Genomic DNA, 27,428 nt, shown 5'->3' with positions numbered 1-27,428 from the left:
CTTTTCTTCTTCCAATTTTTTTTTTTACTTTTCAAGATAAAATATAGTTTACTTGCACTTTTAAGAAAAGGACATACTTTGTTTTACACAGTTAACCCTACCTCAGAGGGAAAAAGGGAATTCTCTTAATTCTCTTTGGGGAAAAAAAAAAGAAGAGAAAATATATTTTGTAATTTTTATACATATAAATATATATGCGTGGGGGGGTGTAATTCAAACCCTGCATTCATTGCATGGTTTGTGCTTTCCAGTTGCAGAAATACTTGGAAAAATCTTAGTCATATTTTATCTGCAAGCTCATTCTGTTAAGAGAATCGTGAGAAAATTGCGTTAGCCCAGTATCTGAAATTGCATCCAATCACCAGTTGAGTGTATCGTTACATCCCTATCAATCCATACTGGACCACTTAGTAGAACCAGGGCTTTAGATCACATCAATCTTTAAAACGTCGTGGAAAGTCTCGAGGCTGTATTTTTAGAGGCTTTGGTACAGTACACATAAAAGCAGCTTCAAACCGACTCCTATCAAAGTCAGACAATTCCCTCTCTGATGTCTCCTCCTTTAAAGAGAAACGACAGAGAAGTTTTGGGAGCACTTCTCCTTTACATCGCCGAGAGCAAATATGTATAAGTAAGGATTGTTTGAGCAAGTAAATGAAGCAGCTCTTTGTGTAACTGAACTTTTTAAAACATTCCCTTTCATGTTTGTACAACGCCTTTTCTTGCACCCTAACACTTCTGGTGAGACCGTGAAATATTAAACTCTCTGTGGATGTGCAGCAACGGAGTGAATAAATGATTCGGAAAGAGAGAGTTTAATAATTATTAATGAGTTGCCAACAGCAACATGACATATTTAGCTTATTTCCCTTTTAGATTCCAGCACGTGCATGTGCAGCAGGACTGCATACTTCAAAACAAAAGTCAGCAATCACTGGATATCATATCTGCAGCTTTAATTATGAATCAACACAATCAGGAGTTTGAGGTTTGTTTAGAGAGGAAACTTTCTATTGCAGAGGGCTTTTTTATCTGCACTGTGTAATTGGGCTATAAAGCAAGCATGTGGGCTTTGATGTCATTGAAGTTTGAGCCAGAGCTTTGAATTTAGCACCCCCAGTGGGATGTTATTTACCCAGCGTTTGAAAACCTATGCATTATTTGTGAAGCTGGCATAATGATGGCAGCAGCGACGAACCACAACCTATTACCAGCATTAAGGAGTCAGAAAATGTGACTGAAAACAACAGAAATAAAAGCGCTTCCCCATCCTAAAGTCATCAGCTGGAATATATTTGTGGCACAGATTTCCTGTATACGGAGTAATCCTCTCAAAAGGAATATTTAGGACAGGGTAGGATATACGTGAAATCCGCATTCAGAGCATGCTCCAAGGTTGATGTGTTATGTATGCACAAAAACCCTGTGGCAAGAGGAGCTGATCAACATAAAAATGTGAATAATTCTGCAGAAACTTATTAAAAGTCCACTTGTAGCAAGGCTGTGTTCAGTCACATCACTGTTGCTATGAATTATATCACGGTGAGTCCTAATTATTTATCGGAGCATCAGAAAAGGAGCAGAAAAGAAAGAAGCAGAGGACTCAAACCCGAGAATGGTGACTCATAATCACGTCCCTGGAGGCTCCTCTGCCACTAAACAAGGAGTCTAAATAGATAACCTAGATAGCACAGCGCGTTCCCTCGTGTGTCACGCTCAGACACACACACACAGACACGAGCACGCGAGGTAATACAGGAGACAGAGTGGCTACGCTAGCTTCACCGCGCAGCTTACAGAGCCGGACATGCTCGGTCGCTGTCAGATGGGAAACATTAAAATAACATGGGACCTCAGGGGGGCCGGGGAGGAGGATCGGAGCCATCCTGCTGCTTCTCTTCACTCACAGTCCCCCCTATGTGTGTGTGTGCGTGAGTGTGTGTGTGTCCCCTCACTGACCTCTGTATGGTTCAGCTAATCACATTCTATGTGGCTATATAATTACCTTGCTCATTAGTCAAAAGCCCGGGGTTATCTTTATTAACTGCCATGCGTGGCGTTTGGAGAACGGGCACATGTCATTGTTGTGTCTATGTTTAATTAATAGTGCCTGAATGGGCGCCATGCAGGGCCGTTAAACGCCTGTGAACACTGGAGTCTGTCACCTAATAGGCACGCAGGATAATTAATACGAGGTCGTTTACGGTATCTCATGTTGTTATTTACATGAAGAGGATGCAGATTCATCATGTTTTATCACAGAGCGGGGATGAGCTAGCTGTTAGCGTGTTTATACGACCTCCACAGGGCGAGTGGAGCTGCACTAACGTTGTATGTTCAGCATATGAATGTTTAATATGTACATGTCTGTGTACACATGATTACGTGTGTGTGTGTGTGTAAGCCTGAAATCATTTGTACAGGGATGGAAGTGATTAGGAGCACAAAGAGGCTCATCAGGGAGATTTAAAGTGCAAAGAGTCAGCAGACAAGACGCCTACAGGTAAAAGAGATCTGATTTACAGGTCTGTTTACCTCAACATCATATTTCTTCAAATCAGGATTCTAATCTGTAAAACCATCTCTTCACGTAAAATCAAACGGTACCATCTTTCAAAACTCAGGCTGGGATGTTATACTTTTCTCCTGTTTTGATTCTTTTTAGATTTTTGGGGTGCCCATTCAATGTAAATTGCAATACTCCGATGTTTCTGATTTTTGCAATTTTCAGTTTGCTTTTTTAAAATTAGACCATATGAAAAAGTTGAATGATGATATGTACATATTATACTAGGAGCCATATTTTCCCAAAAAATGCACATCACATGTGAGTCAGTTTAAGATTTATTAAATAAAGACTAAAAAAAAGGATTTAAATTAAACGCATCCTTGAGACTGTAAAGCCCTTTACACACCAGTTGCGCCAATATTTTTGACGTTATTTATTTTTTTCTAACCTACTGTTTTTCAATGCAAGCTTTCGCACCAGCAACTCTATTTCGCAGAGCAAAATTGTAGCTTTTATCCTTTCGGATCGAGGTTTTTCCAAAGTTTCGCTTGCAACAAGTACACATCCGACCAATTAAAACGCTCGTTGATGACAAGTCACATACCGAAAAATTCAACATTGATTGCTTTTGTGTCCCACCACCTAGTTTTTTGCAACAAAATAGATACAAAACTACAAGACGATGGTTACAAAGGCATCATTGGGAGGAGAATGGTTGTGGAGATTGAATATGACGCCTCCAAATTTTTCGCAATTTCCAGCTGTTTATTTGCGCCGCCTTTGGTGTGCAAAGGCTTTAAGAGTGGACAAGAGTGGGCGATTCCCCATGCTGGACATGAACACAGTATTGCAAGTTTATATTAGAGATGGACAATGATTTTTGAATAAAAAATTAAATATTCATTGACATCCTTTGTCGCTTTGTCCTGTCATGAAATCGCAATTTCATACAGGACGCCAAATTTCTCACAACCCAGGTCGAGCTGTACAGGATGTTGTGCAAGGCAACCATCTAAAATGCCCAATGACTTTAAAAATAAAACAAACCATGTCAATATCAGATCATATTTAACTTGACTACGGCAACAATTAATGGAGCCAGACCATAAATGAACAGGTAGGAGGATATAGAGCCAAAACAAGGACAAGGAGACGTTCAAATATGGACAAGGAAGTGTGGGAACTTCTTCGAAAAAATGAATGAAAATGAGGTACAGTGCAAACTCTGCAAGGTCAGGTCTTGGAAAAATCTTGTAATAGTTACGACTGAGTTTCTAATAACTCTTTGCTCGAAATGCCCAACTCTAGTTTATATTTTGAAGAATAAATATGTTTCATTGAAAAACTTTGTGATTTTATCAAAAAATTAGGGCTATTACCTTATAAACACACACAAAAGTACAGAAAATCGGTGCCGTTGAGTACCGATACTGATTGCCAGGAACCAGGTATCGGTACGGTATCATTTCAAATGTTAAAGTTATCCATCCCTATCTCTGACGAATCAAACCCTAATTTGAGGAAATGAAGACAGTGAGATGAAAATAGTTGCTGCGTTCACCTCTTAAACGTTTGTAGAGCTGTTGAAAACACCCGTGGTCTCAGCGTTCTGGTATTTCATTTGTGAAATGAGTTTTGTCCTTGCAAGGCCCCTGACCTGAGCTGACAATTTGCCTCCCACCTGTCATGTATCTACATCGAGCGCTGAAAGACGCTCTCATAAAGCTGAGCGCTCACATACACATTCCTCACATGCTGTAGATAACACACAGACACACACACACACACACACACACACACGCTCTATACATCTACATATACAGCATATACAGCCCACGTCGCTCTCAAACAGGCAGGGTGTGTCCAGATAAAAACTCAGAGCGGCTCTGTCTCTGTTTATCTGGCTTACCGTAAACCTGTACACAGTTTTCATATTTTACTGAAATATCTGCATCTCATATGTGTGACCTCTGACCTCTTTACTTCCTTGCAGGATTTTCTTTTCATAAAGAAGCAAAGGAAAACAAAATTGGTATTCATAAGTCACCAATATTATTTCCAGGAAAACATGAAAGCTGTGAGCAGGAGGAGCAGGGACTGAAACACAGACAGAACAGGGTCTTTGTTTACAGTCTGAGGTCTTTTAGAGAGCATCTTATTGTCAGAATGAAAAGTAGGCTGAAAGCTAAAACTAAGATTGGTCTTCCTTCTCTGTTTACATGTCTACAAACTGCTGAGAACGTGTCTCCTCACAGACATCCGTCTATGTTTTATTAATATTTCTGACAGTTTTCCTGCTGCTCCAGGTGTTTCTAAAAAATTCAATCTTTCCTTCAACAGCAACAATTCTCTTCTTGAGGATTTTCCACCTGAGGCGGTCGTTCTCTGCAGATCAGAGACACATCGACCCTTCCACGGCAGGTGGAGGTACGGATGTGAACTCTTGCTCACCCCCTCGGGACGATAACAAACCGGTTGTGTTCGCCTTTGTGAGCCTGCTTTCTGGCAAATACCACTGTTTTTCTGATACAGTGGGAATAAAAGAACATTTATGAAACTGGTCAAGCATCACTGACCTTTCTATTACGCAGTAACGCTCAGTGTAAGGCTGAGATACCTGCGAAGTTAGGACATGTGGAGCCGTTTAGAAACAGTGGCGCTGAGCGGAGGCGCTCGGGTTCTGTTTGTGTGTACCAGCTCCAGTTAATTGAACGCCCTGCTGAGCCTCAGGCGATCCGTATTGGTTTACTGCTGCTATTGATCTCAGCTCTGTCTCTCTATTAAACCAAACACCTGTCCTCCATACTGTCTCCTATAAGCTACCACACATACCTGCACTCACAGACACAGCTGCTGCTGCTGCTGCATAGGAAATGAAGAAATCTAACAAGACTGGATCGAGAAAAGAAAGCGCACAGGGAAAAGACACAATAAGCAGAAAAAAAAGCAGCGAGGGAACATGACAGGAGCGCAGTGGATGGAGCCCTTTGAGCCATTAAACCAAAGCCATTAAATCAATTTCCTCTAATCTGGACAGGGCCATCCCAGAGCAGGAAATGCCAGCCAGAAAGCTTCTCCAGGGAAAAGCAGCTATTGTGGCGGCACACGGAGCATAAACTGAAGATCTGATTTAATAAAACACCCCCTCCTCCTTCTCTCTGCTGGGAAAGGTGCCTGCTCTCCTCCATCATCCTTTTGTAAACTAATTCTATTTAGCTCTTCTCTCTTTACCCACAGGCTTTGGTACATGACTCTACAGCAGATCACACAGCTCATTAGCAGGAACGAGGTGTACCTGATTAAAAGCGTAACCGCTTTAATGCCACACTGACGGGTGTGACGGGTCGCAGGATTGGCAGTGTGATTGTTGCACCTCATTTAATGCTACTGTAAGTGGTGTTGGTGTTTGGATGTGAGCAAAGCGTCACAGTGTGATGAATTGTGATAGAGGTGTTGTGACAATAACCTGGCAGCTCTTCAAAATAAAACACAAGACAGTCCAGCTGCAGACCTCCACTTGGAGGCTCCACTACTCCACCATCAGAAGGAAGTAAAGTTTTCAAAATAAAAGGTGCCTTCAAAGTAAGGTTGGGTGGACACATTTGGTGTAATGATCTTATTTCTTTTTTCCTCATTTGTTTCACACCTCAGCTATCTTAGCTTAGCAGATGGATAACAGTTCCCCAAGAAAACTCTAATTCAGGATTTTCTGCTTCAAGTTTCACTTATCGCACAAAGAAATGTACATTACTCTCTCAAACTAGATTCCTGTTCAATACACTTAACATGTTGTACATCTCCAAATTCATCAAAAGCAATATGGAAAATAAAATAGTGCTAGCTTGATGCTAACGTATATTTTGCAACATAAATTGCATTTTAAATGCTAGTAGCATATTTTGATATAACTTTAGCTTTAAACCAGAATTTCAACTTTCATCAAAGGAACATATCACAGTTAGTTTCAACACTTAAAATTCTCAAAGTCAGAATAACAGACAAATGTTTTCCCAAAGGAAAATAAAATAAAATTTACATGCAGACTTTGCTCAAATTATTGCTATTACTACTCCAAGACACTAGATGGCCTACTTCTGTCAATAATTCTATCAAAAGTACAGGGTACCGATTCACAAAAAGTCAAAAGATACCATTTTTAGGTACCTGAATGAATCTTTGTGACTGTGAGGGAGTGGAAGAGTAGGCGATTTTCCATGCTGGGCATGAACACAGCATTATAAAGTTAAATACTGAAGAATAAATGTGTTCAATTAAAAAAAAAAACATTGTATTATGAAATAAATTGATATTTTTTACAACATAAACACAAAGAAGTACTAAAAATATGTACTGTTGAGTACCGATACCAAATGCAAGGTACCGTATCATTTCAAATGTGCAATCCCTAGTGACGTACAACTTTTTATTCATTGGTATTTAATTATGTACAGAGACATCCAAGACCATTGAACAATTTCAGATTTTTTAAATTGTAAACTCTTAATTAGCCCAATAAAACCCATTTTTTTGTTTTGTTATTGTTCTTTAACTTCACATCCTTACATCACTTCCTTCTGAAAGTGGAGCCTCCAAGAGAGACGGCTGAGAGTGGAGGTCTACAGCTGGACCCCTCTCAAATAAAAGCCTTTATTAGAGCTGTGAAAATACCTGGGGATGCACAATATATCAGCCATTTTTTTAACATATCGGCATCAGCTGATGTTTAAAATTGGGTTGATATTTACTCATTAGCTGAACAATCTTTCAAAAACCCAAATGATATTGTTTTGTATGACTATGTAACAGGGCTGCACGATTATCGCAATCGCAATCGCATTGTCAGCACATGCAATTCAGATTTTTCTCCATTATAACCAAGCAAGTCTGTGGACTCATCATGACACAGCTTTTTTTATTAAATCGCAAGCACAATCGCAATCACAATATTGTCCACCTAATCGCAAATCGCACCTTTTCCCCAAATCGTGCAGCTCTACTATGTAAACACCATAACTACCTAAGAGGAGTGGACAAGTTTGAAAATAAAGGGAGATATTGAAAAACTCAGTTTGCATGATTTTCAGTATGTTCACAGTTTGATCATCTCAGATTTTTTTTTTTAACCAGTATTTATATCGGTACAAATCGGTTATCGGCCATAGCAGGAATATTAAATCGGTATCAGCCAAAATTTTCATATCAGCGCATCCCTAAAAATACCTGATCATTACTGTGTGGCATGTTCTCATGGTGGCTGTCTTTCTTCAAGCTTTAACAATCGCCTGGTTTGTTCTTCAGGTTTTTACTTGTGTGAATGTGTTCGACAGGAGCACCAGATGGAGCGATGTTATATCTAGTCGTTGATTCGTGCCAAGAAGTAAAGAAACAGCATGAGAGGAAACTGGCTGGAAACCAGACGCCTGTTTGATTCTGAAGAAATTATATTGTTTAATTAAGGTTTTCATTTGTCACAACACAACAGGGGATTGAAATTAATTAATCCAGCTTGGATTAGGTGTAATTCCCTCCAGAGGATGCTGTTAAAGTCAGAGGTGTGTGTTTCTCCTTAAGGTGAGAGGATCTTTGATATTCTTCCATAACCTGATCACGTCAAGGTGACTCTGCTCTCGCTGTTGTTCTGTGAAGCTTTTTGTTGTGCTTGTTACTTGCATCATTGTGCATCACCCGCAGTAATGCTGTGACGCTGTTTGGGCGCGATGATAATGGCTTATGTCATTTAATCTTCTCTCAGGTTAGCCGAGTACGCGGGGCAGCTCGTGATAGCTTTTGTGTGTGTTGAGTGAGTGTGTGTATGTGTGTGTGTGTGCAGAGGATGTGCCTTTATCCTGTGCCGGTCCATTAGCTGACAATGAGTGAGCGTTGGAGGGGACGTCTGTGGAGAGACACTCGCTCAGTTTCAGACAATGCTCTGCTGTGAAAGGTGACACTAAATTTCTCACCAGCTGCCCACGCAGATGAGTTTCTGTCCGGTCTCTTTCTTTTCATCCATCTCGTCTGAAACTCCAAAGCCTGAGTGTTCAAAAAGACTCCTGAATGGCGCAATGATTCATTCAAACACAGGCTTTATGCGGCTTCTTGAATGTGAGAATTTGCTGCTTTTATCCATCACTAAAGAAAACAAAGAGTTTGAATGTTTTTGTTGGATATGAAAAGTGTAGCGACTTTTTCTTGGTTTCACATATTGAGCTGAAATTTGGTGTAAAACACTGCATTTTTCTGCACAGATATCATCATAAAACCTTCCTGTTTTGACAATTGTACACCAAAGTTGTGATACTGAAAAGTTTTCATGAGTTAAAGAGGATTATCTCATCCACTGCAGAGTCTCCTCCTCTTCTTCTCTTCCCAGCCCGTTGGCCTCTCAGCTCCCTCACTGCCGCATCAACACGTGTTCCAAACCACAACTTCCTGTTGAATCTGCGAGCTGATTGGCTGAAAATGGTACATACCCACGACACACCCACCCTGCTCACCGAGCTCCCTGGCACTAGTTTCTGGCCTTTCTGCGGGGGCAATTAGAGGTTTGCATCTCTGTTATGCCACTGTGCACCCGCCCACACACATCCACACACACACACACACACACACAAATACAAACATCCCCCACGGACATTTAGAGAACACACACTCACAAACACACACTGCTGCAAGGGTCAGTGCATTAGCAAACGTCAGGCCTGGACTCTGCTGCAGAGGACAGCTGCCAAAAGTGACCGAGTCAAAACGAGGCGCTCACACCTCCTCATGGCAGTTTTTATTCTGTCGCCGTTTCATTGATGGGCTGTGAGACGGAAACTTTGGAGTAAGAGGTGTTAAATGCGGGAAAACCTCAGGAAGGACTGTCTCTGTGGTGCAAAAGGCGACCAAAGACGTCCGACACGTGCAGGGAAAAAAAGCAGGGCAGGAAATTAAAACTGAGTCCAGTCCTCTGGGTCAAAGAGGGGATTTTATAGTCCTGGACTCACTGTGTTTTCATACTTTCTGTGGCTTTTCCAAGAGCCCGCCCTTAAAACCTCACACTTAGCTCATAGTGGCAACTTTATCGCAGACCACCTGCAAACGCTCTGTGGATGTAGGATTGAATGGCGAGGCCAGAGGGAGAGAAATATTTCCAAGCAACCCGCTAAAATTAGAAAGCCAACAGTGCGGTTTGGAGACGCGATCCAGTTCGTTCTGCTCAGCTGTCTTTTATACGCGCTGAAATTAAATATAGGAAATGTAAAACTTTGGTTTTATATGATGAGTAAACACCAGGCTGTGGTGGAGAAGCCTCACAGAAGGGGGGAATTCCAGCTCTGAAGCACCAAACTGCATAAATCTTCAAGTAAATCCAAGAAAAGCACAGAAAGTTTCTTTAAAATGAAGAGGTTATAGAAAGGTGTGTCCTGCACTGCAGCACTCAGACTCCTTATAGAAACACAGTGGCCGTAGAAGCTGCTAATGGCCCTGCTTGTTGCTTTTCTGCACACGCCACAGTTACATGATATAGGTTAAAGTTTAGAGCCTGGATGCACAGAGGCGAACTCCACGGCCTGCTGCCAGGTAATGACCTTAATCTTTCCGAGCAGGCACGGCTCCAGGAGCTGCTGATGGCTTTCCCCTGAGTCAGGAGGAGCATACGGGCTGAAGTGCAGCAGAAAGCAGGAGGCAGGATGGGAAACACAGCAGCAGGGCCGTCATCGATTATGGTAATTAACAGAGAGGGAAACGTGCCTCAGTCTTTCTGCAGCGAGGCGAAGGAGAAATGAAGGAGAGAGCGAAGCCAGGGAGAGGAGCGGGAGACGGAGAGGGCAGATGTGACGGGAAACATAAAAAGATAAATGAAAAGAGAGGATACACAAGAGATGGTTGTTAAAAAAGATGGATGGATGAGCGGGGAGGACATGAGCACTGAGAGCTCAGAGGAGGCAGAGAGTGATGCACAGGGATCCTATAACTCAACTTCAACTGGCGTGGCGTTCATTTGTTATTGTTTATCTGTTTTTATTTGCAGAGATACACCTTTACCTCTGCAGCTTAGAGCCGTACAGGCTGCTTTAAGAAGCCGCTATCAGCCACATCAACATGCACATAATGATGGCGCTGTAAAAGTGCCCTTTAACGGTGAGACAGTAAACCTGTCTACAACACTTACAGGCTTTATTTATAGAGGCAGCATGCAAATGTGAGCAAATAAACACAAAGTAGAGCTCAGGCTGAACTACCTGGATGAGAGTGTCCTCTATCTGCAGGTGTCTGATGGTTTAAGGGTGAAGAGATCAACAGAACTAATTCAGTCTCCTGGTCAGACCAGTTTTAAGGTAGAGCTAGCTTACGCTTACAAAGTCACCTGGTCAGTTTCTCCTTGTGTGTTGATGTTAGTTTGGAGGCTGTTACACAGTTTGCTTCTTCTATCGGTTTTGTGGTCGAGGTTTTTGGTTTGGTTCAGTGTACATTAGGGATGGTTACCTTTCACATTTGAAACAAACCCATGCCTGGTACCTGGCAATCGGTACCGGTACTCAAAGGTACCAATTTTCAGTACTTTTTTGTGTTTATATGGTAAAAAATATCAACTTGTTTAATATTAAAATATATATTTTTTCAGTTTCACATATTTATTCTTCAATATGTAACCTTGCAATGTTGTGTTCATGTCCAGCATGGAAAATCGCCTACTCTTCCACCCTCACAGTCACAAGTCGGGATGGGTACCGAATTAGGTACTTTTATTGGTACCAACCGAATTCTGTCAAAAGTAGCGGGTACCAATTTGCGTAAAATCAAAAGGTACTATATTTGAGTATCTAAATGCATCATTGTGATTGTGAGGGAATGGAAGAGAAGGAGATTTTCCATGCTGGACATGAACACAGCATTGTAAGGTTATAAGTTGAAGAACAAATAGGTTAAATTGAAATTATAAATATATCTTATTATCGAAAAATGAAAATTTTACCCCACAAACACGAAAAAGTACCGAAAAATTGGTACCGTTGAGTACCGGTACCGATTGCCAGGTACCGAGCATCGGCACCGTAGCGTTTCAAATGTGAAAGGTACCCATCCCTAGTCACAACGATGTGTTTAGGTACCCAAACATTGTAGCTCTTGATTTTAAATGAATTGATACCTGGTACTTTTGACAGAATTTGGTCGGTACCAATCCCTAGCGTACACTGTTGTTGTTTTTAACACCCCAGGTTACCATATACCGTAATAATCCACTATTAACAGATTATTTTTAATCAATTCTGTCATGTATAGTCATGAAAAAGCTGAAAGAATGAGGCTGTTTCCCATTTCAAACATCATTGAAGCTGAGTGAAACATTCCTTTTTTCAACATGCCAACTCCTCAGTAAGGAAAGTCACTATTGGCTGTCCCAGGAGTTACTAAAAGCCACTAATAGCCCTTTTCCACTAGCACACCTTGGCCCTACTCTACTCATTTTGTGATGGTTTTCCACTAGTCTGGTTCTTTAAACCACTGGGGGACGAGGTCGCCATTAAACAGCTGGGCAACACCGATATACTTTCTCATTCCTCGTGGCTCTGCCCAGCTCCCGTTGGATCCTGTCCTTGGCCACCAAACCTAAAAAGGCCTGGACCTCATCGTTGGACCAGAGAGAAACTTGACACTGTCTGACCAATCAGTAGCAGGCAGTCTGTGATGTCATATTTTAGTATCAACTCAGCTTGCTTGAAGCCAGAGTGGAGTGGGTACTAAAACCAGCTTGTTTTAGGAGGTACCAGGCCAGTGGAAAGACACTGCAAATTGAGTAGGGCCAAGGCGTGCTAGTGGAAAAGGGCCATAAATGCTGCTGCTGTCTAATTTGCATAATAATCCATTAGCATGTAATTGTCATGGACTCTGTAGGAGAGAGAAATAACGTGGGAGAGACAGAAAGCTCCTGTCCATTCTTGTTTTTTTTATGTCTAAATGTCAACCCTCCTCCTTTATCTGGGCTGGAGACCAACAGAAGTGGCTATAATGAGACAAACACTTGCGTGACTTTATCTGCTGAGAGTGAGGAGGACTGTCTGTGTTTTGGATAGGGGAGGGGCTCACACACGCTGACCACTGAGGAGATCAAAACACGCTTTAACCTCAGATTCTCCAAACTCCAGAAAAGTCGCAAGAGTTCTCGTCCTTACAAAACTCACCAGAGGGGTCTGAAAAGTCATTAAATGTAGCGACAAAGTCTCTACATTGGCAACACTCAGTCGTGGTTTTATCCTCCACTTTCTTCACGCCATCATCAGAACTCTGTGACAGCAGAACGACACAATGCCACAGCTACACCCTCTGACTCTGTCTCCTTTGCTCGTCAAATAAACAACACACGCGCTCTCCTCGGAGCTTCATACTCGCTCCAAACTGAGTTGAAAAACGCAGAAAAAAGAAGACCACAAACTGAATGAAGCACGCGCCACGAACTGAGTGAAGGAAACCAAACGGTTTGGATTTTTTTCATGAACCGTTCCATCCCTAGAGGCTACACATCCTGATGCTTTGAGATCATTGCTGAGGAGACACAGAGAAAAGTCTGGAGTCAGTGCTCTCCAGGCTGTCCTGGGAAATCTTATGTTTGAATTTATTTGTAGACCTTGCGTCTCTGAGGATGAGATCATCTCTGTCCTGTCCAACATCAGATACGAGCCTGTGCAACAAGTCCCAGCGATGAGGACGCTTCTCTTTAACAAATGTGAGTTTATTCATATTTTTAAAGATGTTTTTTTTCTGTTTTTCTGGATGCACATCCTGTGCTTTCTCTGGAGCTTGAGTTGAAAATCGTCACTTTGAGACTTAATGGGAAAAAGGGGAAACTCTGCAGAGAAAAACGCTGTCGCACTTAAAGCCAGTCACACATGATGACTGAGAGAGATTATATAACCCTGCTATACATTGTTTTTCAGTAAAATCCTATTCATTAAGTCAGTAAGCCCATTTAAATGAACAATTTCTGCCCCGTTCAGGCCCTTACATTTGACTTTCCACCCTCTCTGTGAATTATGCGCCGCGGCTCAGCCCCGTGCTGTGATCTTATGGACTGCCGTGATGCAGACCGGTATAAATTTAACAGATCTCAGGGCCACTTATCCAATTTTTCTTAGTTTCCAGACCTTGTTTTATTTTCAATAACTCAGGAGCTGCCAAGGCCGCTGGCGGGCCAGGAATAAAGAAACTGAAGAGGAGGAGGAGGAGGAGGGGAGAGAAGAGGAGGGAGGGGGCACAGCAGCAGCTCAGTACTAAACCGGTCTCTTGGGTGGTGTGTGTGTGTGTGTGTGAGTGTGTGTAATGGCTGTAATTAGCTGATCAAACAGATAGACAGTGGACTAGACTCATGCTGTGGGTGGGCTCTAATAATCCAGATCATTAGGTATGAGGGTATTTAGTTTATGCAGTGTGTATGTGTGTGTTTCTCTGTGTGTGTTTGCAGTAAATCCACTCTTTAACTCTGACTGCTGCGGCACACTGAGCCCTAAATGACAGATAATTTATATAAAAGTGGAATAAAGAAAGTGCAAAGAAATCAAGACTTAAGACAAAGAAATAAGGAAAATAAAAGAAGCCAATTTGTGGACAGAGATCTCTGAAAAGGCTCTTGATCTTTATTTTTATTACAATAAAGGTTCAGAAAATACAACATCATGCATCAGATGAAACAAATTGCACATAAACCTTTTATATTTCTCCTTCAGTGGCTTCAAAGCCTTAAAAAAGTGGCAGTACCACACGATTCAGGGCTCTGATCTCACTGTTAAAGCCTCGCATGTTTAAACTACAAGAGAGTTTAAATCCTTCGCTTCAAAGCTTCGTTAAATCTGCAAACTATGCAGCATGTCTCCATCATGTGTAACATATTTAACCCTGGGTAGAAACTCACGGCTCACGATGAGGCTTCAACATGTTTGTTGTCTGAATTAAAACACGCAGAAGCGTTAGCGACATCTTTAAACGCTGAATCAGAGTTCATACCAGACCTGGGCCTGGAAACCGAATCACGCCCTGACTTCTAGTTACAGAAAACAGGCTGTAAGTCCAGAGAGAGGGAAGTTCTACCTCCCACGGCGCCGGATAAAAGTCCTCTCAACACGCTTCATCCGCCACGTCTCACATCCTCTTAATGACATTTATGAGCTGACTGATGGGACGATGGCCAGGCTGCCGTTTGTGCTCCTGAGAGGCTGTTTGATCAGCGCCCTGTGATGTCATCAGAGGTGGGTGTAAGCCAGATTAAATACAGCACATGGAAAGGGAATACCTGTCTGAAAGGTATGCACTCTAAGCGAGGAGTGGAGCTGCAGCACAACCTGGCAGGGAAACAAGGATCTCTTCATGCCGCTGCACCCCATGTATGTTTTCAGACGCTGAGTGTTTGTGCATGACGATGCAGCGTCGCTTTGAGGTGAAAAACAGAGTGTGAATATTTACATTCTGTCATGAGCCCCTGGGGGATCGTAAATTGTAGAAGCAACATGCTAAAAACACGGACACTGAAGTCATTTAGCGTGCTGCAGAAACAGGCTCTGGACACTCAGTGAGTCTGGTGGCTCTGATAAGCAGACGCTCACGCTGGGCAGCATCAGTGTGTTTCGGTTTGTGATGTGAGATGATGATGATGCACGAGCGAGGAGGAGCGAGACGAGGGCAGAGATAAGCAGGGGAAGGATGCGGACGAGTCATTACACTTGACACCCCCGCAGCAGGAGGGAGAGCGGAGGAAAGCAGGGGAGATGAAGGAGGGGGTGGAGGCTGATTTGTTCCAGTTCATTATCTGATGCGATGGCGCTCGCAGAGTGGACTCTCTGAAAATAGTCTGAGCTTCTGACCTCAAAGGGATTCTGTATCCAATGCAAGACAATAATTACTGCTCCGTTAATTATCAGAGGCAATGGCTCTGACGGATGTGCAAAGTGTTCATTGAAGGGGCGCAAAATCTGCACTGCAAAAAAACAAAACTCCTATCAAGTGTTTTAGTCTTATTCACATTCACCAGACCAGTCCAGAAAAATGTCTTATTTTAAGTTATTTATTTACAACTTTTCTCTTATTCCATGTGCAGATTTTGTTTACTTGTTACAAGCAATTCAGACCTCATTTTTGTCTTTAAAAACTTAAAACATGACATTTTTCCAGAATGACCGGTTGGATGTGGTTCATATCCAGCATAACATGAAATTTTTTACTCAAAATAGGACAAAAACACTTGCTAAGATTTCAGTTTTTTGCAGTGTGGTGACAGTGTGGAAGTGGAAATTAAAAAACAATTATTGTCCTAAAGGTCAACAGATAGTTATTGATTGAACCGTTGACGACCTCACTGATTTATCTGAGAAAATCTCCAAAAATCACCTTTAGATCCAAGAACAGCAGAAAAAATTTATTAGGATAATGTTTTTCTTTCTTTTTTTTTTTGTATACTTTATTTGATCCAAAAAGCTTTACTGCTGTCAAAAAAATCAAATAATAAAAAAAATATGTGATGATTTTGCACAAACACATACTGTTAATAAGGGATGCACCATATCATTGGTACGTTATCGGTATTGGCTGATATTGGCTCAAAAATAAAATATCAGATATCAGCCAACACTTCAAGTTCTGTTGGTATAATAAACCGATAAAAAATGGACTGAAGCTGCAGATTTTTTTGCATTTTTTGCGGGGTTTTTTTTAACAGTTCAGATTGAGCTGTCCCTTTATTTGGCTCCTGTTTTAAGTAAAAATTGAATTGAAGCAGCAGTATCTAACTACTTTAGGCATATTTATCATTTACTAAAGTAACCATTTTATTCAATTTAGGTTTAGTTGTAATACAATTTCACTTCTCATATATTCCCAGTGAACAGAGGTTATATTTACTGACTGTCAATTATGAAATTGGCCAAATTTGTCATGGTTGTGGGTCATGTTATGATTTTCTCAGGAAGAGCATCATCCAACTTTCAAGTAGAATTTATCTTTTTGATTTTTTTTTGTTTGAAAGCAATGGTCATTAATAAATATTCAGTTTTAAGTTCATATTTTTCTTATTTACGCAAGAAATGAACATTACATAACAAATATGATAAGAGTATATACTGTAATACAACATGCTACTTCCAATACAGAAGACAGTTCATGATTTCTGCAATTATGTGCGCAGAAAAAAATATCTGTATCAGTATCAGTATCGGTTAATTGAGTTAAATATCGGCAAAAAAATCCAGTATCATGCATCACTATCTTAAAGGTCAATAGATAGTTGCTGATTGAACTGTGGACAACCTCACTGATTTATCCTCGGAGAAAAAGATCCAAAAACAGCAAAAAATATATATATATATATATCCAGTATCAAGTTTTTATCATGTTATTTGAGCCAAAAGTTTGATTTTTCTCAAAAAATTCTAACACTAAAAAAATATGTGATGATCCTGTTAATGCTTGAAATAACCCTGGATATACAGGAGCAGCACAAGTAGACGAATCCACAGCTGAAAATGGTCCCTAAGAAACATCATCCCATCTCTCTGTGTGCTATTTGAAACAAACTTGATGCTGGGTTGATGAAAACAAAAGAAAGCAATCCAAACATCTTAAAATATTGATTTGACTCACTTATAGGGGTGTAATCTTCAGCAGGACGCCGCAGGTGAGAGGACCTGGAAGCTACAGAGCTGGATATTGGCAAAGGAAACACCTAAAAAGCTCATGTCCAGATTTTTTTGCACATAGTTCAGAGGTGCAGGTTATTCCTGAGGGCGCTGTATATTAACTGAGGATCCTTGAGCCTGCTTTTATTTATACATGTTGACATGACTCCAGAGAGAGGAGCCATGTGGCCAAAGCTCCACTGTTAGTGGCTAACATAACAGCTCATTAATGCTGACCAGCTCTGGGAATAGAAAGCAGAAATACACCAAAAAAAGCATCTGAACGCCAGGGCGAGGCAGGGGGAGCTGACATCCACAAATACAAATCAAAACGCCGCAGAAGAAATGAATGAGTCTGCTCTTCAACCACCATAAAATAGGGCCTCACTTGTGTATGACAGCTGCGAGAAACCACTCTGGCTGTGAAACACGGGCAGCAGCAGCGAAGTGCGGCGGTCAGCTGCAGGGCCCGCTCTGTGTACTTTCTGTGCTAATGTATTCCATCTCTCGTTAAGCTAACGCCTGTCAGAGGAAGGAGAAAAAATGATAGCAGAGAGGCCTGTGGGCCGGCCACACAGAACACTCTCTGCTGCCCGGGTCTGCTCTGTTTGCCAGGAAGCCGTTCCCTCAGAGCTGCGAGCAAACAGCCCTAAGGGGCGGCGGTGGGGGGGAGGAGGAGGATGGAGCTGCTGATCAATGAGCGGAGGGTGGGAGGGGGTGGCAGCAGACAGCTAGTTAGCTCAGCTGATGGTGCTCTGACAGAGAGCAGAAGGGACGCTTTCAGGCTGATCAAGCCAAGATCCTGAGCGTCTGCACGTCGGTGCGTCTCTGTGACAGTTCAAACACAACACGGTACACACTGCACGGCTGCTGATAGAGGAGACAAGCCCCCCCACCTGCTGAATGTGCCACAAAAAAGTGTGGGTTTGTCGTTTGTGTGTGTGTGTGTGTGAGTCTTTCTGTGACACACTGTTATATCAAACCAGGAGAACTTCAGTGTGTGAGGCGGTGTGTCACCTGCTTCACTTTTCACTTCTGGAAAAAAGCACTAAGCTGTAACTTTCTCCACAGAAAGAAACATGATAGGTGAACTGCAATTTTAATTTTTTCTGTCTCAACACAGACACCAAGGTCTGAATGTCTAGTTTGGACTTGTTTGGTCTATAAATAAACCTCTGTGAATGCTGTAAATTTCTTTGAATAATAAAGTTTAACCAGTTATTGATACAAATATTAGTACAGGCCTAATTTATTGAGCCCACAGGAGATATTAGTTTATTTTTCAACAATAAACTTTCACAACTTCCTCATTATGAGTAATCCAATACCCAACTTCAATCACACAGGCTTTCATGGTGGTTTTCAATGACTCAAATACATGTGAATCATCCGTAGAGGGGATGTTGAGTGGAGTTTTGCCGGCGGTGTGTGCTCTGAGGAGTCATGTGAAGAAAAAGAGGACAGAAAGGAGCGTGGCGGTAACACCATGTGCCGTCCTCTTAACACTTCAGCTGTGAGAGTGAGTGACGAGGACAGAAAGTGTGAGACAGTGCCTCACTTACCCTGCTCTGACCCAACTTTTATGATGAGGAAACAAGCACACTGTAAAAAAACTGAAATCTTATCAAGTGTTTTTGTTTTAGTTTGAGTAATAATTGTGTTGTTATACTTGATATGAGCCACATTCAACTGATCAGTCCAGAAAAATGACTTGTTTTAAGTTATTTAAAGACAAAAATGAGGTCTGATTGCTTGTAACAAGTTAAAAAAAAGTCAATGGAAGTAGAAAAAAGCTTGAAAATTTGCTTGAAACTAGTTAGTATGATGTTTATGACAAAATGGAAGAAAACAAACTATTTATTAGTGGTTGCTGCTTCTGAATAACAGCATTTTTACTGCACACACAGTATGGAAGCCACTTTTCCAATCTTTTATTAGTGCTTCACAAGTTTGAAATGTAAACCTAGTGAGTGGGACAGATCCAGAGGAAATCTGACGATTTGGAGGAGGTGAAAAACCTCATCATTCTCTACGACACGACACATTCTTTCTATAAGGACGCCAACAGAAAGGAGAAGACGTGGACTGAAGGTGATGAAGTTTGGGGAGGGCCAGATGAGCTTAACATGCTAATTAATAAGCATGGAAGTACGATGTCATGGGTGGATTCCTGCAGGAACATGTGGTTCACCTGTGATCTTGTGATTTCGCTTTATGTGTGGATTAAGGGTGATGCTGATATCAGGTTTGGATGTTTGGCTCAACCACACGTCAGTCATGAAGGCAAAAAAATCCACAGGTAATAACGTAGCTTTCACGTCCTCCTCACGTGTCTTCAAAGCCTGGTTGTATTCAGCCGTGTGTTCCAGCTTTAGGTGGAGGAACATGTTTGTGGTGTTGCCACTATTTGCGACAATAGTTCTCCTGCACATTTTGCGTTTAATGTGTTTCGCTGCGTGTCTGATCTTTGTTCAGCCAAACCTCCTCCACATCACTGAGTTAGCTCCTCTTTTAGGCTCTAAATCCTCATGTGAGGACGAAGTTGATGCTGCCGTGCTACTTTCGCTCTTGGCTATTATTGTTTTGTACCATAGACTGTATAAAACATGGACAAAGCATGTCTGGACAAAGGAAATATCTACAACATATTACTTTAAATAAACAGACTCCACCCCCAAATCTAGAGTAGCCCCCCCCCAAATTCTAAAAAACCCTGCCCCCAAATCATAAAAACAGGACCATGTCACAGAGCCAGAACCCAAGCGCTCTCCAACGTCACACTTTGGTTAAAACAAAAACAAAACAAAGACAAAAGAATAAAAAATAAAAAATACAGGTATTAAATTTTTTGCTTTGGACGCAGCCACATTTGCAATGACGCCGACTGTGCGTTTTTCTTCGAGCAGCTACAGGACGCTCGGTGGTCACGTGACCTCTGATTGTACAAACAAATGATCCTAATAACTTCTAAACTGCAGAGATTAAAAAAAATAAAAAATCACTCACCATACAGTGTGTGCCCATAGTGAATTCAGCATTTTAGACCCAAGCTGCTCTTTGAAACAGGCTGTAAATGTGTTTTTAATGCTGCAAAAATCTGTTTTAATGGCTGGGTGTTTACGTGACTTCAGGTCTTTCTGCAGCTAGCCTCAAGCCAATTCTCGATGAACAGCGACTTCTAGCACTTCCACATAGGCTTCATTTTTACTAACCGGACGTTACCTCTTGTTTTGTCCACAGCAGTGAGCGTCATACGTCATTGCATCTCTAGACTGTAAATATTGCAAAATGACAAATTTATATCGTCAAAAAAATTATACCAGTATCTAGACTGGTCAGGTGAATATGGCTCATATTAAGCCAAAAAAAGGCATTTTTACTGAAAATAAGAAAAAAACACTTGATAAGATTCCAGTTTTTCCCAGTTCACTCACATTTCTGGAGATAGTTCTGAATTAAACATCTGCAGTAAAGAGTCTCCTTTGGTATAGAGAGAAGAGTTGGCTGATCCACGCTGGAAGGATGCCTCAGGTGGGTCTATTTTACCTTGTGGAAATTACCTGTCATAGTTTCCCTTGAACCCGGCCCCCACGGTCATTACAGTGAAGCCTGAGTGTGTGTGAGTGTGTGTGCAGAGCACACCCATCCGTCAGCATTAATTATCTTGGATTAAAATACCCAACAGGTGTACGGAGAAACATGTACCAGGAGAGAAAGTACAATATTTTTCTTTCCTCTGCACATGCCCAGACACCTTTGTGTCAAATCGTCGCTGGTCGTTCCAGGCTTTCGGGTAAAAACCTGCAATCATCACAAACACTGTCACACGAAGAACACATGAGGTCAGGGGAGTCTGCAGTGTCGACATGAGCACGTGCTGCAAGGCGCCCGCGGAGCTGCAGACAGTAGATTGAAAAGTACAGGAGGTTATGCCATACATATAATGGGCTGTTGCTCCACTGCATTCCTTCCTATAGCAGTTCACTGAGTGCACACACTCTCAACAACAGCAGAGATAACAAACCAAGTGGCCTAATGTCACACGCCTCTAATTGTTGTCTTATGACTGCAGTTATAGCCGCCATTTGTTCCACATTTAGAAAGATTATTCGGGTAATTTGCTTCACTTAGAGAAAAGTAGATCCGGCTTTTAAACTGAAAGACAAATAAGAAAATAAAGGAGAAATTCAGACTCAATTCCCACCAAAGAGGCATAATATTTTTCTTTTTGAGGAGGAAGATGTTGTGTTTTTGCAGCGTGCCTGAGCTACAGAGGTAACAGTTAAGACTGTTTGAGTACGGAAGCCACAAGAGGCCAGAAAGAAAACACATTTCTGTTTTTTTGAGTCTGAACAAAAGAGTTTTTCCGATAAGGGACAAAGTTTTATTTGAGATAGGGGTGGAAAACTTCTAAAAAACGAGATAAGTAGCACTTTTTTCAGTCATCTTGGTGTGTTGAACTCAAATAAACTGAAGTACCTGGAGACCAAAATGTGCGTAAAAATCAGAATCAGATCTACATTTATTGCTGCATAGTTTTAAGATTACAAGGGATTTGTTTCGGTCTGTTGACGCAAGTTGCTAAAAAAAGAATACTAAGGATACCAACAGGTGAAAAATGAAAAATGAAATATGAAAATATGTACATTGGAGAAGTTTAGAGTTGTTTTTGACTGTACATATGAGCGATTGTAGGTAATAAATAAAATGACAGGTGTCTCTGGGGGGGTCAGTGGGATTCAGGGGCCTTGTTGATGAGATCAGCTGTATTATATCAAAAGATTAGAAAAAAAACAGAGATTACCCCATAACTTTGATTTTTTTTCCCCTCCTAAATAGAGTGTTTTCATGTAATCAACTGATGCTCAACCATGTTGGAGGCACTCGTAAAACAGAACAGTATTCAGCTAGCAGGTATGGTAAGGATTATTGTTGCACATAATAGCAAATTATTGCTGTGTTTTTTGCTGCACGACTTGGTCTGACCAGAAAAAAAGACATTTAATGTGATTTTGACAACCAAATATTTTGCAGATTGGCGTAAGGAGTGCAAACAAATGCCTGAAGAAGGGGAAAAAATATGGCTACTAAAACTCCACCTCGATTATTTTATTTTATTTTTTTATTTTTTATTTTTTTTATTTTTTTTTTAATTTATTTTGTATTTTTGGTTGTCTGATTAAGTCTCTGTTTGATCATTATGTGAGTGAAGGGGCAGATACCATAGAACTTTTTCTTCTTTCTGCTCCTTTTCATTAATTTTGAGGCTTATTTTGTTTCTGCATTGTACATATATTTTTGTATGTAACCAAGAATGAAATAAAACAAACAATTTCCAAGGGAACAATCTGTTATTAATCTCAACATTCAAGTCTTTTCACAACATTTCCTGTCAGGTAGGCCATGTTCTCTGTATATAGCATCTTAAAATCACACTTTAGTATAAGCTAATATATAATGATAGAGTTTAAATTTGATTAAGAGGTATTTCACGGCAAAAAAAAAGAAGAATATAATTTTTACCATGGACCTTCTCACCCATGGAAAATATGAAATCCATGTTTTTATACCTTTGGGTAAGTAATGATAAAGATGCTAACTTCTCGTATCCTGTAATCTTTCAAAATCTCTCTATTTTTCTTGCTGGCTCAGGCATCGCTTTAAGTTTTAGTGTGCTCCATATGATTCTCCACATTTCTTGGTAGATAAGATGACTTAAAATCATATTTTACCAGACACTTCTTTCTCCGTCCATTCAATATTTATGTTTGTGTACCTCCAATATGGCCGCACATCCTGGTTACTATGCAAATTGTGATGTCAGTGCAAACATCATATTAGTTTGGTTGCTTGTAGTTGTTTTTTTATTGCTCTATGGATAAAAAAGGTCAATATTTTCTGCTTTGCCTCTCAGGGCTTCCGTAGATGCTGTCTTACTGAATAAATGTAAAGTTTATATCTAAGCAACAATCAAAATGAAATAAAAACCATTAGAGATGAAGAAGAATGTGAACATTGAAACTTAAATAGGCATATTGGTGGTGTGCATAATAAATCCAAGAAGAATTTGTCTAAAAAAATCACTCTGCAAGTGTGTGAGTGTGTGTGGAGCATGACTCTGAGCTCTCAGACATAAAGAAAGACCTGAATCAGTGAGCTATAGGGTAAAGTCTGTGCATCGTGATGAGAATCCGTCTGATTTAAAATAAGGATTAGTTTTATGTGAAGCTCTGTGCTGCAGACTTAACTCAAACCACCGTTGGATGTAAAACTGCTCCCAGATTAACTTCACTTTCTCCTGACGTACGGTTAAAGAGGAGCGGCCGGCTGAAATGTGATGCGGACAGCTTGTACATCACTTTATTTTTTCCAATTTCCCTGCTGCTGCTGACAAGACGGACACCCCTGCTCTTGCTTTACTGCAATAAAACACACTATATATACACATGGCGGCATGCAACATGCACCCACTAAAAATGTGCATGCGACACACTTTGTATACTTGTGTATGAGGTGTGTGTGTGTGCATGCATGTGTAAGAGTGTCCACTGCAGAGGCTATGTCAGCAGCGCTTCTGTAGCACCAGGTGAGATTTATGGGGTGTTAAGAATGCTAGCCTCCAGCCCAGTGATGGGAGACTGATCCCACCTCCTCACCCTGCCTGCGCCTCCGCCTGACACCCCGCCCGACTCCCACAGACATTCACATGAGCACACAGCTGCAGAAAAGACCCCTTAACACACACACACTTACATGCACATGCAACCCTTGAACCTGAAGTGTGAGTCTGCACCACCCCCACTCAGGCTCTGAAGGACTTACTTCCTGGAGGCTAAAACACACCTAGAATACCCCCTTACCCAGTTACACAACCTCCAACGGTTTTCTTCCCCCGTTGATGAAATCTCTCGTTCCTCTGTGCTGCAATGTGACGCGTTCATGCTCTACTTGTGGGCACCACAGAGCCTATAGATCCTGTACAGTAAGGACAGCTTTGATAGCAAACCCCGGCTCGAAAACAGCTCCAAAGGTCAGAGCTGGAATCAGTGAGAGGGGCACGTTTCACAGCTTTTACAAGCCTCATGAATCACTGAGGCTGCTGACTTTGATGGGCTGACATGAAGACGCTCTCTCCTCTCTTTCCGCCTACAGAAGCTGAACGCTCCCCAGCTTTAAACACGTACTTACTTTGTGTATTTTAGACACAGGATTTGTAAGGAGAGACGTCCAGATCAAGTGATCATTGTGGGTCCTTAAATTTGATTTGACAGCTGCTTTGACACTCAAAGTCTGCAGTGGTTTCACAGTTAGACGCGTAGTTACAGTTTCACGGAGGAGCTCGACTCTGAATCTATCTTTAGCTCGTCTCAGATGTTCACGGATCCAATCATCCGGACGGGCACAGGACTTTAAAGTTTGAGGGTCTGGATGTAAAGATGTGAAACTGACATCTAGTTAAGGTGACGGATGATAACACTTTATAACAGCACTGTTTTGGTCTTGTCTGATGAGACCTCTGGTCCTGATTCCTCCTTTTTGTGGTGCTCTTGGCCTCTTTTCACACAAAGTTTGGAGTTAACCTAAATCCTGGACGTTTTTAGGTTGCTGTAACAAACTGCCGTCTTCTTTTACTCCTCAAACTTTGTGTTTTAAAACTTCTGGAGATTCAAAAACCTCAGATGATTCCTCTTTGACCGGAGTATCCAGTACACAGAGGGATGCACACGTTTGATTATGTAAAGGCCGGCTTTACTCCAGGTCAGCTTAGGTCACTAACCCGTCTTACAAAGCGAGGGTCAGGGGTCAACTCTGTGGGTTCTAAATATTTACAGCAGAGTCACAGCTGATTATATCACAACACCAGCAAGAGTCCCCGCCATACATACTCTAACCCTCGTATGGCTCACTCTGCTCCTGATGAACTCAAACTACAGATCTGTTCATTTATCACTCGATGCACTCAGAGCATGCTTTCATCCCAGGATTATAACTTCTCTGAAGTCACAGCAGCATTCAGATGAGTTTCACCTCCGTCTGCATCTCTGAAGAGCCACTTGAACTTGTAACTGACACCAGTCCCCTTTAGTCCAGTATGAGATCTGTACCATTAAACCCTCCAAACATCTGTCCAAACAAATGAGAGAGATATCTGTCTCACTCCGCTGTGCATTATCTCCCTCTGCTGCAGCCTTAATGCTGCGGGGACTTAAAGCGGATTAATCCACAATTATGAGCTTCCCCCAGTCTCCCCAGCTGTGCAGAGGGGAGAGGTAACAGGACCACGGTTGGCCCATGATTGCCAAGGATGCTTTGTGCCGAGTCACAGAAAACGGAAGTTAAACAAAAGTTTAATTCTTTGAATCCAAGATCAGCATATGGTGCTCCCTGACCGCGGCCATCACATGCTTATTTCAATTTCCTGTGTTGCAGATTTCCCCTGGGAAAAAGCCTCTTACTTATAAACAGACTTTCATTGATGACCTTTGGAGCATTGCAAACTATTTTTACGAGTGAAAGCAGGTGCGTGGGGCAGTGTGAGGCATGAAATCACCTGAACTGAGGAGACAAAGATCTACACTTCACATTAGAATAAAGTGTTAATAGCATTTACATGGCTCTATTTTACATAACTGCCTACTTTACTGAGCAGCTTCGTGCAGAAAACTATGTTGGAAAAGTTAATTTTCTTCAAGTTATTTTCCACAAATAAGCTCAAATGCAGGTGTGCAAAAAAACTGCAGTTCCTTGAGTGTCCACTGGAGGCAGTGTGAGGCGCCTGCCATGATGTTTTGGTGTTTTTCCACCTCTGCAATCCACCCCCTTCAGTCAAAAATCAGACAGCCAATTATTCTAAGCCATCTTGAAAATATTAATCCTATGTTTACTTAACATTTTGCTCCATTTTTGGTCTCCACCACCAACTCCAGATGGAGATATTTAAATTTCAACAGCTAAACAGTTAGCTGAAACTTCATATACTAATTGAAAGCTGCTGTATTGTATAGCATGTGTGCATTAGTTCATCAGTGTGAGTGATCTCTTTCACACTGTCATATTTTCCCCCTCGTTATAAACAAAGCCCTGATAAATTCATCATTAACAGCTCCTATAGGGCGCTGAATGTAAATTACAATGCATCAGACTGAGGAGATCAGCTCACTCTGATTACTTGTTATCTGTACACTGTCAGATGTAATAAAGATGTTAAATTAACCCATTAATATCAACCTGCATGACGCCTGTCAGGCAATACCCAGGGTGGAAAAAAATGACACTGCACTCATCGCTGCTCAAAAGGCTTAATCTTCCTGTGAGCGGCGGCCGGTTACGACTCAAGGTGACCTGGATGTTATGAATCGGAGCTTCTCATCTAAGTTGCAAACAGCTGGACTCTGGCTGACCCTGTTTTTGAGGGTTTAAGGAGCGGAAACCTTCAATTTTTTAAAAGCAGGATCATAAGGAGAGAAGGGGGCAGGACGCCCACGTATCCGGCGGAAATTGCATCTTTATAAAACCTGAAGGAGCTGGGATAAACTGAAGCTCCCTGGTTAGAGAGCTAACGAAGAGAGAGAAGGAGAGAAGGAGCCGGTGTGTGTGCGTGTGTGTGTGCTGAATCACTGTGCATTATTAGAAGAGAAAGATAGAGGATGAGCTATAACTCAAAGTGTCTGAGTTTGTGCATACAGAAAGGTTTTCTCACACACACACATGAACACACACACGTAGATGGACGGAGAGGACCTACCAGTCATGTTGCATGTGTCTGTGCGCTGTTAATGATTTCCCCAGGCCTCCTGCGTTGTGTGGTCCGCCTTGTCTCCGCCCTGGAAGAAATAAAAGCGGATTGTTAGGGTGGGTGAGCAGCTGAGAAAGGAGGCGGAGGGGGGTGAGGGGGAGGAGGAAGGGAGGGATATAGCATATAGAAAACAAACAAGACCGTACAGTACAAAGGCCAGCGAGGAGGCCCCTCCCTCCTCCTCCTCTCCCCTGAAATCCCCCTTCTCCCTCTGTCCTCATTCCTCGTGCTCACTTCTCACTCCGCCTCCTTCACTCTTTCCTCTTTTGACTTCTGCACCCTCATCCCTCTTTGCCCTTATTTCCTCGAAGTTTGAAAAACCCCATTTTTCTGTTCTCATTTCCCGTCCCTGTCCTCTCCTTTTCCTCGTCTTCTTCGTCTCCATCTCCATCTCCATCTACCCTCCTTCCCCTCTCCAGCCCCCTCCCTCTGGGAAAATCTGACTCTGGCCTCAGAAGCCTCGGCCTGTTTACCTCACAGA

At 41.7% G+C, this 27,428-nt stretch overlaps 1 protein-coding gene across 1 annotated transcript in view; it reads right to left on the bottom strand.

Moving 5' to 3' along the window:
* Positions 1 to 27,428, bottom strand: part of thrab (thyroid hormone receptor alpha b) — a 210,124-nt gene that overhangs the window by 105,571 nt on the left and 77,125 nt on the right. Inside the window, exon 3 of the mRNA XM_074662891.1 lies at positions 26,897 to 26,975. The gene's annotated coding sequence lies outside the window, so the exon portion shown is untranslated. The remainder of the gene's footprint in view (positions 1 to 26,896; positions 26,976 to 27,428) is intronic.

Source organism: Halichoeres trimaculatus, unplaced genomic scaffold (genome assembly GCF_033239565.1).
Source record: "Halichoeres trimaculatus isolate MK-OKI-2021-1 unplaced genomic scaffold, fHalTri1.1 fHalTri1_scaffold_23, whole genome shotgun sequence".
Classification (NCBI taxonomy): domain Eukaryota; kingdom Metazoa; phylum Chordata; class Actinopteri; order Labriformes; family Labridae; genus Halichoeres; species Halichoeres trimaculatus.
Note: the sequence above shows the minus strand (reverse complement) of the source record. Positions and strands in the feature narration are given on the sequence as shown.